At 39.1% G+C, this 15,449-nt stretch overlaps 1 long non-coding RNA gene across 1 annotated transcript in view; it reads right to left on the bottom strand.

Annotated features, from left to right (window-relative positions):
• Positions 1 to 8,238: 8,238 nt before the first annotated feature.
• Positions 8,239 to 15,449, bottom strand: part of LOC122182312 — a 29,871-nt gene continuing 22,660 nt past the window's right edge. The window contains exon 7 of the long non-coding RNA XR_006179766.1: positions 8,239 to 8,385. This is a non-coding gene — a long non-coding RNA (uncharacterized LOC122182312). The remainder of the gene's footprint in view (positions 8,386 to 15,449) is intronic.

Here is a 15,449-nt window from a genome sequence, read left to right as displayed (position 1 = left end):
CACACTGCTGGCTCATATTCAGCCAAGCATCAATCAATACCCCCAGGTCCATTTCCTCTACGCAGTCCTCCAGCCACTCCGCCCCAAGCCTGTAGCGTTGCCTGGGGCTGTTGTGGCCAAAGTGCAGGACCCGGCATTTGGCCTTGTTGAACCTCGTCCCATTGGCTTCAGCCCAGCTGTTCAGCCTGTCCAGATCCATCTGTATGGTCTTGTTACCCCCAGGCAGATCGACAGTTCCAGCCAACTTGGTGTCATCTGCAAACTTACTGATGTGATAAAAGATAATAAATAAATAAAGATGTACAATAAAGATAGGGTAGAAGATGCAGAAAGGCCTCAAGTTTGCACTCAGAAGACAAAGATCTGGATATCACCCAGACATTGCGAGTCAGGCTTTGGACGTGGTTACAGGATGCACCCAGTGAGAGGAGCATCAAGCTCTTAAGCAGCATGCACCTGAGTGCTGTGTGGCAGTCCCATAGAATTGCTGAAAAACTGGAGAGGTGCCTCTCACAGTCACAAAGCTAATTTTTCCAGTCTCTGCAGGGTTAAAGGATATTGTCTAATGTCAGGAGTTGAGTCATTCACAAGCTGGGTAAATTCATGCAAATTTCCAAATGTAATTTGCAATACAAATGCTTTCAGATTTCCATTCCTCCTAATCCCAATAGCAGTTAAAGAAGTACATGCAAATATTTGAATTCTAATGTTTAATTTTTTCTCCCTGTTCATTGCTGTTCTGCACTATCCTCTTCTAACTGAAGGAAGTAAAATATTTTGAGTGTCTCTACAACTATTCAAAGACACCACATACAATAAATATGAAACAAATTGCAAAAATGGAACATTGTAACCACTGCTGAATCAATTTATATTTTCATTTGCAAAAATATTTAAGAAAAAAGCAAAATGCTGTGAGAACCAAGCACATAAAGCAGATATTTGAATTAATTAACAAAACCCTCCAACAAATTCATAGAGAAGCCGTGTTCGGATAGATTAGTGAAGACCTTGGGAATACCTGCTACCTAATGGGATTTCCCAGCAGCCTGCCTCAACTCAAGGTTAGCAAAGGGTACTAGAGAATGAAAGAACAAAATTATTTTTCTGTGCTTTCAACTTGAGGATTTCCCACAATCCTCAGTGAAAAAGGTTAATCTACCACACAACTCTGAGGAAGTAAAATATTACATATTAACTAAAAAATAGGAAAATAAAATGAAAAAAAAATGAGACCTTCTGTGATTTATTTAAAGCTTAATAAGGAGAGCAGAGTATAGCTGAAGGAGCTCATTCAGGCCATCACATCTAGGCAGAGGAGGGAACAGGACAGAAACATTTAGGTGAGCTAAATTAAAAATGACAAGGCAGAAAGAACTATGGGGACATGAAAAGACAACAGGGAATTTTTGACAGCAGGGGAAAGCAAGAATACAGCACTGTGCCCATGTGCTGATGTATTGGAGTGTAAGCAGCTCTGCAGATGAGAACACGTCTGAGAGGATTTTTTTTTGTGGAGGAGTCATGAAATGTGGTAATGAGAGTTTCTATGTGTAGGAGTCATGCAGTAGTACAGCAGGCCTATGTGTGGGAGTGAGTATGAGTGTTAGGAGTGGGTAGTGAAGGAGGGAGGCTTGTGAAGAAAAGTGGTTCACACTCTAGAAGGCAAGACGTTATGAAAACAAAAGGGTGCATCAGAAGGCAATCAGAAATTGGGAAGAAATTTGGACTGCAGAGATGTATGATGGAAAATTATCCATACAAGGGCTGATGATAGCAAATACACTAAAGAAATTAAATTGGAAGGCAAGACATTGACCAAAGGTAGAAACAGAAAACAAAGGTATCCCCACTGAGATGAAAAGGGTTGCTGTAATGAGAAAGATTTAAGAATGCGTAATCAGGAGGAAGAATATTAAGAGCTAGCAGCAGTCTTCAGAAAATATTCCTCATGGGATTTACACAGAATACTGCAAATGTGGGTCTCAAATCTGCATAGAAAATGTCATATGCTATCTGGGTCACAAACCGTGTGCCTTTATCTCATTTGTCTTTCCTGTTTGCATTGAGTAAAAACAGCACATAACACCAAATTCATTCTCTGCTCATAGTACTTACCATGAAAATCTGTAGCACTTACACAGTGAGTTTTGCAAGCAAGGGAGCATTCCTTCTCCAGCTATGTTTGGTTTGCACGTCTATTTAAAGCACTTCAAACGTGTATCATCTTGAACGGCCATTTGAGGTGAATGGACAAAATTTTCAGGAAATTTTAAATTATTTTATCACTATCAGAATCTATAATTTCTCTGTGATGAAGCATGGCTTCATTTGTATAAACTATGCCATACCTGGTACCAGGAAGCTCTTAAGGCTGCTGAATTGCTCACCTGGAGAGCTCTTAGCACTCATCTTCCTCCTCCCAGCAGCATTGATGGCACACAAAACCTTGCAGCTTTTCACAGATCCTGCTCTCCTGAGCTTCCTTCTCACCTTAGAGAAACTGCTGTTAAATACAGCACACCATTAAGGCCATACAGATCTAGAGCCACTGCTTGAGGCTGGGGCAATTACTGGGGCGCTCTGATAAAGAAACAGGTACTGGGAGCAGAGCAGCAAGGCAGTCAGTTCTTTCCAGCAGCTGCCTCGGAAGCACCTAACAGCATGAGTCTAAATAATTAAATAACTTTTGCCATTCGTTGGGAAGAGGTTTTATTTCTTCTCATTTTGTTCTTTTTTTAAGGGTATATCTAGTTTTATTCTTAAAAGCAGGGCTTCTTTCTCTGTGCTTCAGAACTGAGGACTTAAAAAGCTTCTGGACATGGCATATAATATGTCATGAAGATTAGGTAGTACCTTGAAATCATCTTTCTTTTTATGCTCATTTCTCAGAAAAGTACAGCATTCAGTTACTTTCCTCTCCTGAACTTCAGAGAGTGCCATTAGCACAGTGTTGTCCCTTGCTCATTATTTTTAAATTGGTAATATTGGTACAAGGTTCCAGATTCTTGGGATTAAAACGAAATTACAATAAATTATTTTCCAGCTTTGCTTCCAAGAGTCTCAGATTTGTTCATAATGTTCACTTAAGGTAAGGCTGCACTAGTTCTACCAATAGCTTTCCAGGCATGGAAAAGACAATAGTGTAGGTACCAAAGCATTTTATGACTACTTTCCACCTGCTTCCATCAGACATTCAATAAAGAGTTACGTATCTACATAATATCAAATTATATTACTACTTCAACTGAAATTATTAAACTGTACAAATTTTTCTAGTAAAGGCCATACATATCCTGAGCCATTCACACCTCATAGATGTGGCTTTTTTTTTTTTTTTTTTTTTCTGCAAATCATGAGAAAGTGTAAATGTTTTTATTTTTTTTATTTTTAAATTGATGATAGGATCTCAAGAATCCGGAGGAATTAGAAAAAGATCTTCCATAGAATTAACATTTATAAACACAGCATGTGTGTAAAACACATAACTTAGATTAAATGTCTGACTGAGTTTGCACACCTGCTAGAAACTGAATGTATTGAATCTTGTGATTGGATTTGATGATATTGATTTAATGATATTTAAGGTATTTACCAACCTGAGCAATTCTATGAATTTGAGAATTATTTCTGAAAATGCAGGGCCTACTGATATTAATGTTTCTTCAGGCATTTGAGGTATAGAGGAAGTCTAATCCTATGAGTTTTCAATATAAACATGAAACCTTATAATAAATGTTATCCTACTATTTGAACTGTAGCATACCATGCGGCCCTGTATCTGTGCTCAGACCCCTCACTGACACAGACAAAAATAGTGAAACAAGAAATTTCCACTGAAGATACATGACAACTTAATCATTTTAGTTACTTGGCATATGTGGCATGTTCTTGAAGTTATGGTAGACTTTGAAAAGTGAAATGTATTGCTACGGATAAGGGGCAAAGCAGACTACTCAAAAATGCAAAAATAGGTCATAATTGTGCCATGTAGCATGGCACACATCTCCAGAGTTTTATGACTATCAGTTTGTCTAAAGAACTTTCTTCTCAGCCATCTAAATGTTACAGAGACTATTTGAGTATCATGTGACTGAAGACACGTTGGTAGTTCTGTATATAGTTTATCTGTTTTCTTAGGGCACTGAGACTGAAATACTGCAACTTGCCTCTCAGCAGGGCTTACAAGCTCAGGTTTACAACTGATTTAGGCAACTTCAAGCACCCATCCAAGCAGCATCCATCTGGGTAGTTATATCCTGGGCTACAAGACATGAAACTCAGGTAGAACAATAGAACATCCATGATTAAGAAACAGATGTGATCAACTGTACCTGAAATCTCAATTTTGTCTAAGCTTGGTGAGTTGCCCTGCAGCAGGGACCATTTACATTATATACCTGGCTTGAATACCTGGACATTTTTTCCCTACTGTAGGTCAACCAACAGGCTGCTCAGACTGCTTGGAGCAAAGAGATTTGAATCTGCTGTGCTCACTTTGTGCTTGTCCAACACACCATTTCAAACTCATTAGATTTATTGATCTGCATGTAGTACGGAAACACACCTATGATTGTTCTTTGTAAAATAACTTGAAGATGATGCATTATATCTGAACTTTTTAAAAACATAGTTACATCTAAACTTTAAAAGTAACACACTCTCACAGAATCAAAGAATAACCAAGGTTGGAAAAGACCTTCAAGACCACCCAGTCCAACCATTCACCTATCATCAATAGTACTCATTAAACCATGTCCCTCAACACAAAAGAAGAGCAACAAACAGTTAGCTTTCCTCTCTTGCATTCTGCAAATCTATTTCTGGACTGTCACCAGCCTGGTTAACTTTTCTTGTGAATGGTGGCTACACTGCTGGAACTTTGCTCCCAGAGATGGAGTAGGGTTCATTGTGCAAGCATGTGAAGACCTGGCAGGAGGACAAGGATATCTTCTTATCTTCTGTATCAGCTGCAAGCAAGTCTGGAGGCTGACCTCAGACAAGGCAAAAGCCCTGACTTAGCAAAGTACAGAAATAGAAGCCTACATCTAAGACTAGTCCATGTCATTCAGAAATCCACTGGATAACAAAAAAATACATGTAATATGCAGGAGACCTACATGCGATCACATATCTCCTACTGGAATTGCAACACTGCAACACCATCTCTTTCAGATTTTCACTAATTCTCAGTTGGATTTTTTGTCTGAAGTGAAATAGGGTCATATTCTGTTTTGGTTCTTAATGTTATCAGAGCTAGATAAATTTCATTTAGTCCCTCAAATGTGATCCATGCTTTTAAAACCTATTTGATCCTAATCCTCTTCCTTAACTCCACGCTGCCCTGGATATCATCCTCTGACCTCTGTGTCACAGTGCTTTTAAAATGTGCAACTGCTGAAATCACTGCACTGTAGACTGAAGCATGAACGCATAACAGTTGTGTTTATTAGCCTGTAATGCTCATAGGTCCTATCTAAAGGATAAGCTGTATCACCCACAGAGGCTGAATGGCTGAGACAGAAAATACGACTGCAAAATTATATCATAAATCTACTTTAGGTCTAGGAGAGTGTTCTCTGGTTAGCTCTATGTTGGAGATACTGTAGGAAACATACTAGAAACAGCTGGGGATGCATTCAGCCTCATGAGGAGCATGTTCTTGAGGACTGAAAACAAAACAAAAGCAAAAGCGCACTATCATGTTGATCTCTTTGTTAAATTTCATTTCTCTCTCTTTATACATGGATGCTATTTTCTCCAAATCCCACCTCATAGCACGAATTTTCAACTCATTTGTACAAAACAAAAGTAAAATTGTTTTTGACATGCATCCTTGCAACTGAAGAGATATTAAAAATTATGAGGTTGATGATGCAAGGTTAACTACTAGAGACCAAAGGGAAAGGTCCATATACTTACTAACAATAAGTCTCACTTCTGTAGCCAGTTACGACAGAGCTCAGTTTCATATGAAACCCCTATCACACCAAGTTAATTTAATCAAGAGCTCTTTTCTGCCTTGTCATACATTATGAATAAAGGAAAGACAAAGAAGACTAGGCAGTGAAAACAGAGACAAAGAAAACTGAGACAGAGCTAGAGAAAAAAAAAGGTGTATTTCCTGTAGCCTGCCACTTGCTGTAAGTGCCAGTTCTTAAAGTATTTCAGACGAATAATCATCTGAACATCAGTATGTAAGCAGAAGGTGTGGCATACATTAAAGATCTTTGAAGTGGGGAAAAGAGAGGAAAAAGCGAAGAAAGTGGTTCACAGGAAATGTTTAGCCACCTCCGAGAAAGAAAAATGAGCTGTCCTTAGGCCACTGAGCCTTGCACACTAGTGACAGTGTCTGTTTGCCACCAGACAGTCTGCATAGCTGAGCAGACAGTTGCAAGGACATTCTGCCCATGCTCCCATCTGGCAGATAATCATAAGAGGTAACAGTCGGGAGAGGAGTAAGTTTCCAGATAAAGTGCTGCAAAATACACTTCTGGGTTTCATCAAGTAAACATAACAGACACAAGGATTTACCAGGGATATGTTTAATATTCTTCATCTACACCATAATTTTTGAAATTTTAACTCTGTTCTTAATACATGCTAAAAGACCACATACGCTCAATGATCATGTTAGCAACGAAATTAAGCTATGAATTTTCTTCCAAACTACTGGACCATGGTGGCTGAAGAACTCAGAGGTAATACTTTTATGAGACAGTATTAGGGGGAAGACAAAGAGGGAGGGGGAAAAAATTTCAAAAGCAGTGCTTCATGGATGATACCCACAACAGAATTTAATTTTTAAATCCAACATAGAAATCTGCAAAAAGGTCACACAGAATGTATTCAGGCTTATCAGAGGTAAAGAGCTGGTAGCTGATTTCCAATCTCTATCCAAAATCTTTCAGACCTACAACAATATGGTATCAATTCTTACTTCTGTGAGCAATTTCATACAACTTTTAACAACATTCATGCTCAGGCATTTCCAGAAATGAGCACACATGCATGATCCCTCAGTGTACTGTAGGTTTTAATCAGGTTTTGCTACCAGATTAGTACTTAATTAATTACATTCCAACAAAGAAGCATGATAGCAGGTTTCCAGGCCTCAGGCCTTCCTACAGAATTGAAAAGAACAGTCTTCAGCTTCTGCTCATTTTTATATTTAAAAAAAGAAGCAAAACAGTTTTTTCACTCAAAGTGCAGTGCTCCGTGCTGCTTTGTTCTGCAGATGATTTTTTTTTTTTTTCAGCAGGGCCATGGCTGCGAGTGATTCAGTACACCTCCATGAATTTTTATAGCACTAATGATTTATACAAAGTGTATAGCAGAAAGAACTACTCTGTTTCTGGATGACCTCAGTACTCAGGAAAATACAGTTTCTTATTTCAAGTTCTTTTCAGCCTGGATCTCTCTACTGTGAACTAAAATATAACTGGGCACAATTAGGCAGGGTTTCATAAAGAAAGCATCCATGGCTTGCCCAAAGAAAGCACAAAGGAGGTAATGGTGACTAAAAAGTAAAGCAGAGTAGAAGGGGATTTTTTGCTGTTACAAGTAGTCCATGCATGCTGTCAGAATTTATAGAAATAACATTCTAAAGATATACTTCTGCTCTCCTGCCCTCACCTCCTCTCTCCTTTCTTCTCCTGTCCTCACTCTCCTTTACTTCTTTCCTTTTTTCTTTCTTACTTTCTTTCTCTAACTTTTAAAAATAATCAATGTTTCTTTCAAAACCACTGAACTTAGCAAAAACAAAGAAAACCAGTGTCAAAAAGTGATCAAGACTACGCTAATACTTAAAGTTGGGACTGAATTTAAAAATACAGAAGAACTGGAGTGTAAGTTTACATTATTATTTTCTTAGGATATCTTAGTACGCATTGTAAAATATAATTTTATCTCCTTTGGATACCTGCATGAAAGATACAGTCTGTTCAAAATTAAAAATAATAATTTGCAAAGTAAAAATAGAATAATTAAATTGCTTGGTAAAAGTTTGTCCTTTGTGTAACAGGAAAAGGCCTTTTCTAGCCAATATATAGTAATTCAGCTGACATTTACTACAGCCCCAAGCTGAGACAGAGATGAATTACTTTCATCTCACAGAATAACATGGACAATGTAATAATCTGAATCTTAATGATTAAACTTAAAGAATAAGTTAAGTGAAGCATGACAATCAGACTACATGAAATAAACAATCATCACTTGAGTAAATAATTGCAAAGACCTGGATGAATGTTAATAAGTACATATTGCAGCAGCAAAATGGGGTGAACATCATGCTATGAGGGGAAAGAGAACTGAGCAAAATGTACAAAGCAGATCTGGGGATGTCTTGTGAAACAATTCTACTCTTTGGGATCTGAGAGTATGCTGTGGAAAGAGGAAAAGGTACAGTTAGACCTGGTAAAATTGTAGCAGTGCATACAAATCTTCATTATTTTGTCTCTGTTATGGAGAATACAGAGAGTAAGACTAAACAAAGAAAACACTCTTTCCTGGAAATATATTGTATAATGTATTTTTTAACATGTACAACATTCTAGCTGTAGATCTGAGTAAGCACTCACAACCTCAGAACTATTCTAGAAATAAGTGTTAACAAAAAAAAAGCTTTTTCGTACTAGATATTGCTTCTTTGACTTGAGGTCAGGGCTGACAGGGCATCACTGAATTTAAGAGGCTTCTATAAGAAATTCTAAGTGAGAAAAATGTTGAATGTAAGTCTTGAGGATTAATTTTAAAATATAGTTTAGTTCTAATAGTCGGACAGGAAAATCTTCTTCAGCTCTTCAGTAAGGTATCTGGACTGGTATCGAATGCCCTTGTTTGTCGAATGTTTGTAGACAATGGGGCAGAGAAGCTGGGTACTGGTGAAGTAGATGGCTGTCATATACCTGTTCACACAGAGTGGAGTTCAGGTTTGCTGCACAAAGGAAGTCAGCAGAAGAATCTTGACCTGAACTTCTCATTGGTTTCTTTTCCTTGCAGGTACATTGAAAACCATTTTTTTTTTTTTTCCTGGTAATTTCCCTAGGCTTTCTCCCTGCATGCCTCACTTTTCAATGAGCCCCAGTTTGCCTGTGGGACTATAACTGAGATTAAGTAATCTTGTCTAGCTAGTTAAAGCAAATAGATATTACATATTCCTTCAGTTCTACACACAAAAATTCAAAAAGAAACAAATGAAGCCACAACCAAACCAAATACATTACATACGTCTATATGTGTAAATGGTGTCTGACATGGAAGTACATATGAAACAAGGGCATGTAACTGAATTCCTCTGTGAGTTAAAAATGGCACCCACTGACATTCACTGACACTTGCAGAACATTTATGGAGACCAAAGAGTGGATGTAAGCACAGTGAAGTGGAGGGTGGTGTATTTCAGAAGTGGTGACAGTAATGTGGAAGACAAGTCACATTCTGGACAGCCACGCACACAGCTCTCACATTATGAAATGAGGAGCGCCTCGATCAGCTCACTCACACAGATTGGCAGATTATGACCAAGGAAGTATGTACGGAGCTCAATACTGGTTTCAAAGCATTTGAAACAATGGTGGCAATATTGGAGTATATCAAATATTGTGCCAAATGGGTTCCATGAATGATTGCACAGGAACAGAATAAACACCATATGCAAGTTTCTCAGGATCTACTGAACCAGTATGAGATTGAAGGTGACAGTTTCTTGGACCACATCATTACCAGTGATGAAACACAGCACCACTACTACAAGCTGGCAGTCCCTGGAGTGACAACACGTGAATTCTCTAAGGAAGAAGTTGAATATGAAGAAGTTGAATATTTACCTTAGTAGGTAAAAAGATGCATTTTGGGGGGCAGAGGGGAAGGGATACGAAAGGTGTAATCATTCTGCATTTTCTGAAACCCAGACAAACCATCAACCCTGACCATCATCACATTGACTAAGCCAAAGCCTTGAACTTCCAGAGCCTGGCCAGGGAAGAAGATAATCTTTTTCTTGCAACACTGTAACACCCAGCCCCATACCAGTTAAAACACTCCGTAGCAAAATGCCTGTCTTGTTTAGACTGTCCTACCACACCTGTGGGCTACATACACTTCTGACAAGAACAGCATACAGGCTCTTGTTCATTACTGGCAAAAATGCATAGCTAATGGTGGTGATTATGTGATTATGTTGAAAAATAGTGTTTTGTAGCTGAGAATTTGTTCTATCAAGCAGTGTTATTGTGCTTTTAATATCTTGTTATCGTTTCCATGGAAATAAGTGGAAGGCATTATTTTCAGAGCAACCTACATGTGATAATGAATCCATCTTGTGTTATCACAGTGGAAAATTAGTCTTTTTTTTCCTGCTAGTTTCATTGTAAGGACACTAGATTCTTTTGCAAATTGAGAAAATGGGGCAGGAGGGAAAGAAAAAATGCCTGTATTAAAGTAAAGGATAACGCCAGATGTCATGCCCAATTTATTACTACCCACTCACAACTCTTTCATTTCTCTGCAGAGCTTCACATGGACAACAGCTGACCTAGAAACCTTTTGATCAGAAATATGATTAACCTTGCTTAAGACTAAGTTGGTTTTAACCAGTGTCTTTTCTTTGCCAGACCCATATAGCTCAAACTTCACTGCCAGGTCCAAGAATACTCTTACCCCCCCTTAGCCAGTCATCCCAATTGCCTTTATTCCTATTTTCTCCTCTGTGGACAGAGATCTTACCTCAGGAAAGACTCCTCTTTTCATCTGCCACCTATCCTGGAGATGTAGAAAGTCTTTAATCACCTAACTTTTTAATCGTAAAGCTCTTTAGCTGTCTAAAGTCCTGCTTCTGGCTCTGCTCCAAAACGTTTCAGCCTTTGGGGCAGTTCAGTAAATAAGTCAAACTTAAGGTTTGACAGTATTCACAAGTTAGATTTTCTACTTGTCACGCCTCCAGTCTTCACCCAGTAGGTGCAAGAGCCAGAGTTTTATGGAAATCATTAGCTTGCTTCTCTTTTATCTAGTATCTTAATAGCTAGGGCACTCACTTATGGCAATTAGGATTCAACTCCTTTCTAGTCTTTTGATAGAGACTGACCTGGCTAACAGGCAGTAATGTACTCTGAAATGACGACATCCACATTTCTTTCTAGCACAGTTGTCTAACTGGTAGGGAAAACTGACACCAGAGGCAGAAAAACAGCAAGTGCAAGCGTGACTCTGGAAGCTTTTGACAGAAAGGATTGGGAACCAGAGCCTTTTTCATTGAAGAACTTCTAATTTTATGTTAAATATGTAGTAGACCATGAACTAGACCCCAGCACTATTTACCCTGATGGTTTGTAAAAGAAGTACGAATCCTTTGCCATTGCTTAAATCTTTGAAAGAAGAGAGTTGGTGGTCGTGCTTCAGGAACACGCTCACAGTTGTGAATACCAAACAGATGGAGCCAGCCAGCTGACATGCCACAGCAGTCTATGAGACCGACCCCCTCCACTGCCACGCAGACACAGGTAAACAATGGCTCCCATCTTGGAGGGCTGAGTTTTGCAGACCCCATTCCTGAGCGCCAAAGTCCAGCTTTCTGACAGATACACCCATGTTTTTACTATCTCTGTTAACATATTACAGAGATGCAACAGTAGCTATGTGCATGCAGAGCCAGTTAACTTTTGGCACAGTATCAGGCAATTCCAGCAATATTTCTTCCATAGCCTTGTTATCAAGGCCATGACACTTACCGAGTCAGGAAATTATTGCCCTGCATTTCATTGCGTGTGGACATGTCCTAACTTGTGCTATACCTTTCATAAGAAGCCAAAGAATTCTACTTGGACTTTGTAAATTCCATTAACTACTTGGCAGCAAGATGCTGTAAAAAAAAAACAAGATACTGACTGACATGCAATGGATGAAAACTTAGATGTCTGGAAGAATTATGATCCTCCCTTCAGCACCTATGATGTCTCCCTCTTGACAGTGTTATTAAAACATCATCACACTGCTGTTTAACATGAACTGAAATTCACAGTAGTGTTAGTAAATAAGGATTTTTTTTTACCATACTTGTTTGCAAGCTTAATTGTTCATCTCTGCTAGCAGGGCATTTGCTTCTGGGACATGGAATGGCTAGGGAGGTAGGTAACTACTTCAGCTCTCCTGTTTAGATGACTTACATGAAAACCAAAACTTCCCGCAGTCTGTGTCTGCTTAGTCCTGTCCAGACAAACCTGCGGATACTGTCCAAGCTAATGAATGACTTTCAAAGCTGACCTCATACAATCAAGTGGGGGGGAGGCTGAAAAGCCAATTGAAGAATAGAACCTCAAAGGCTTGGTAAGACATAGGGTTTATCTTAAAGGAATTCTGTAATTTCTATGCTGTTGGTTTTACAGACAATAAGGTATTGACACTGCCAAGAGCCTTACACAATCCCAGTGGAATTTGGATTGCAAGTGATAAAACAAATGTTTTAAAATCACACTGTAGTGTGTATATGCTGATGTCATCTTTCAGTGTAAAATACTAGGGAAAAAGTCATAATGTTATTATTTGAATAGAAGTTTCTAAATGAAACACCTTGTTTTTTACTGATTCTGAAATTAGGTTTAATCAGAACCTTTCTGGCTAAATTAATGTTCCTAAGTGCAAACTAGAAAGTATACACACAAAACACATCCCAGCTGTGCAACCACTATTTTGCAGATGAAGGAATCACAAATTTCAGCCATTCTGCTATCAGCTTTGGTGAAAACTATGTCACAAATTTAGAATATTTTATATGAAATTATCCGAGACTGTTGCCTTAAGAAGGGGAACAAGGCTTGTAAAGGGCTTGGAGAAAATGCCCTACGAGGAGCGACTGAAGGAACTGGGGCTGTTTAGTCTGGGGAAAAGGAGGCTGAGGGGAGACCTTAGTGCTCTCTTCCAGTACCTGAAAGGTGCTTGCTGTGAGAGCAGGGCTGGTCTCTTCTCACTGGTGACAGGTGACAGGAGGAGGGGAAATGGCCTCAAGTTGTGCCAGGGGAAGTTTAGATTGGATATCAGGAAAAATTTATTTACAAAATCACATAATTTATTTACACAGTCACATAATCACAGAATCACAGGATGGCCAGAGTTGAAGGGACTTCAAGAATCATGAATCAATCTCCAACCTCCTGGCCATATGCAGGGTCACCAGCCTCCCCATTTAATACCAGACCACGTTGCCCAGGGCCCATCCAATCTGGCCTTGAACACCACCAGGGACAGGACATCCACAGCTTCTCTGGGCAGCCTGTTCCAGCACCTCACCACTCTCTCTGTAAAAAACTTTCCCCTGACATCCAACCTCAATCTTCCCTCCCTCAACTTAAAACCATTTCCCCTTGTCCTGCTGTTACCTACCCTTTCAAAGAGTTGACTCCCCTCCTGTTTATAGGCTCTGTTTAGGTACTGAAAGGCCGCAGTGAGGTCACCCCACAGCCTTCTCTTCTCCAGGCTGAACAAGTCCAGCTCTCTCAGCCTGTCTTCGTAGGGGAGGTGCTCCAGCCCTCTGATCATCTTTGTGGCTCTCCTCTGGACCCTCTCCAACAGCTCTCTGTCTTTCTTGTACTGGGGGTCCAGACCTGGACGCAGTACTCCAGATGGGGCCTCACAAGAGAGTAGAGAGGAAAAGGGATATTAAGCACTGGAATAAGCTCCCCATGGAGGTGATTGAGCCACCACCACTGGATGTGTTTAAAAACAGTTTGGATGTGATTCTTAGGAATATGATTTAGTGGAGGGTTGTTAGGGTAGTATGGTTAAGTTGTGATCTTTTCTAATCTGAGCAATTCTATGATTCTTTGATTCTTTGATTCTATGAGGAATACTCTTTGGATAAATTCTAAAGCAATTACATAAGACAGTATATTTCTTTTCATTCATGTGGCTTAATTCACAGGCCATGATATGCCCTTTCTAAATTCAAGATACTTCGTATTTGTTTACTGAAAGAGTAAAAAGTCTGGAAGAGACTTCTAAAGATGATAAAGGTAGGCATCCTGAAGGGTCTTAAATATCCTTAGAAAAGGCGACTCCACAATGACCCTGGGTGATCTGTTCCAGTGCTTCATCCTATGTTATGTGGCTATCATTTCTCTCTGACATTACTACTCCTACAATGCATAAAATCTTCAGTAATGTCAATCACATTAGCATGCAACACTGTAATGTCCTTAGACTGCAGAACTTGCATAGATAAGATCCTTTGAAATATGTTTAATATCACCTGTACTCTCATTAAAGCTCAACAAAGACATGTAATAGCATGGCAATAGTATAGTAATAGCTTGGTGGTTCTGGCTCCTAGCTTTTGAAACACAGCCCTGCCAAAATAACTGCCCTGACATGTTCTGACATGATCCGAGAACAACTAGAAGATCATAACACGAAGATAGAAAAGTAGCAAGTTGAAAATTTTTTACTTTTCCTGATAGGAATCAGACTAGTTTTGTCTTACTGACTGCTAAAACTGTCTTCGTGAATTCGGATAAGACAAAATCTTCTTTGATATATTCACAAAGAAAGTAAGGATCTAGAAAAGCCTCCCCAGACAAAAATAAAAGAAGTCATTCTTTTGCTTGTTCCAAGCATGTCCAACTGCAGATCCTGGAGATCTGAAGATCTGGCTTAAGTACTGCAGTGCAAAGAACAAACTCATTTAGTGCTGTTTTCTGCCCTATGCACAACCACTACCTGTGTGTTGTGGTGAGCACTTCATATTTATACACTAGCCTTGTATGGTTGTAGGAGGCTGAAGTGCAGTCCTGACACAGATCTGCCAGTTTCTATTACAGTCATTTTCCTCTTTAGCAAAGGAAGATCAGTGGCACGCGTCCCTGTGACAGTTCTGTGATATTCAGATATCCCACTGGCAGAAAGCAGCTGCATCACTATAGAGCATTTCGTTTCATGAGTCTGCACTGTTTCCTGCATGAATAAAATTAAACATGGCAGGGCTGAGATTAAAGTCCCTTAGCTGCTATTCCTTTCATATTGGAAACTAAATGTTACGCTGCTGACAAACTCTTGTTTTTCTCCACATAAGAAACAGCTTAAGGCTCAAATAACCTCCAGTCCAATCTATACACAATTTCCCATCAGCAGCAAGCTCAAAAAACAGTATGAGAAGAATGACTTTGATGAGTCTCTATCCTTGGCATGATGAGAAGAGTTTGCCAAAGGCTATGTGGTGTAGCAGTGCTCTCAGAGTCACCATTTTATTGTACTCGATGTATAGCAATTCTCCATAAGAAAAACTGGATGATACTTTCAGATTTCATTTGTTTTCCTGTGAGATAAGAGTCCAATGAGTCATGCATTTGGGGAGATATTGAAACTACTAATAATTATTCAGATTAAATACTACTAATAATATCAGTTGGAATGATTAAAAGTAATTTTAAAATGAGTTATATCTCTCTGCTTGAAAGCAA

This window comes from Lagopus leucura, unplaced genomic scaffold (assembly GCF_019238085.1).
Source record: "Lagopus leucura isolate 7727_CA_CO unplaced genomic scaffold, USGS_WTPT01 Super-Scaffold_100014, whole genome shotgun sequence".
NCBI lineage: Eukaryota > Metazoa > Chordata > Aves > Galliformes > Phasianidae > Lagopus > Lagopus leucura.
This window is presented reverse-complemented; position numbering and strand designations above follow the sequence as displayed.